Below are 866 nucleotides of genomic sequence, written 5' to 3' on the forward strand. Positions count from 1 at the left end.
TTATCACCACTTACGCTAGCGCGCCCTTTTTATATTACTATTTTTATATTGTATTCGTATTTGATTTATTTTGTATTCGTTTTATTTATCATCTTTGTACACGATCTCTGTGAATTATTATATTATTTTATGTCGTACCGTCTTTGGTCACGTGACGACGCGCCCGACTTTTTCTCCCGCCTCGCGCGGCGACTTCGCCGTTACGTGCACGAAGCCGCCGTCGCGCGCTACTCTCGACACTCGCTTTTTCGCTCTCGACTCGCCCAAATATTCGCGCACCAGTTTTTTTTTAACCTTTTGTTTATTGTTTTACGAATCTTAAATATATACGAACCTAACCTGAAAGAAGTGTCAAGTATTTATTTCTCTTAGGCATACCTTTTGTTTAGTAAGTCTAGTAGTGTTGACGGCACCCACGAACCACGTTTGGGGTCGCGGTATTTTACCAGCACCGTCAATACCACAGACTAATTGATTAGTGACTATTCACTGGATCTGGGGGCCAATTCTTGAAATTATGCGACTAATTCTCACATGTGATAAAAGTCACAGATTTTATCGAAGGTGACTAATTTTAATCGCATGCGACTTAAAATTGGTATTCTTGAACTAAATCGATAAGATTTTATCACTTGTCGTATGCGATAAAGTATTCCGAATGAAACACTGTGGTAACAACACAAAATCTAGATTTTAACCTCAAATAATCAGGAATTCTACATAATATTTACTAGTTCTAGATAAGAAGTACTAGATAGTACTAGATAGTACTAGTCTCTAAACCGTGATTAACTTTACAACCTTACAGTTAAGTATTTGTTATATTTTTTTTTTGTTTATTTTGTTATAAGTACCATACTACCATT

The 866-nt window shown here is 36.5% G+C and overlaps 1 protein-coding gene across 1 annotated transcript in view; it reads right to left on the reverse strand.

The window, feature by feature from the left end:
* The window catches only part of LOC115034822, a 3708-nt gene that overhangs the window by 1505 nt on the left and 1337 nt on the right, over positions 1-866 (reverse strand). The window lies entirely within an intron of this gene.

The sequence above is a fragment of the Acyrthosiphon pisum genome, unplaced genomic scaffold, assembly GCF_005508785.2.
Source record: "Acyrthosiphon pisum isolate AL4f unplaced genomic scaffold, pea_aphid_22Mar2018_4r6ur Scaffold_21173;HRSCAF=23226, whole genome shotgun sequence".
NCBI classification, from domain to species: Eukaryota; Metazoa; Arthropoda; class Insecta; order Hemiptera; family Aphididae; genus Acyrthosiphon; species Acyrthosiphon pisum.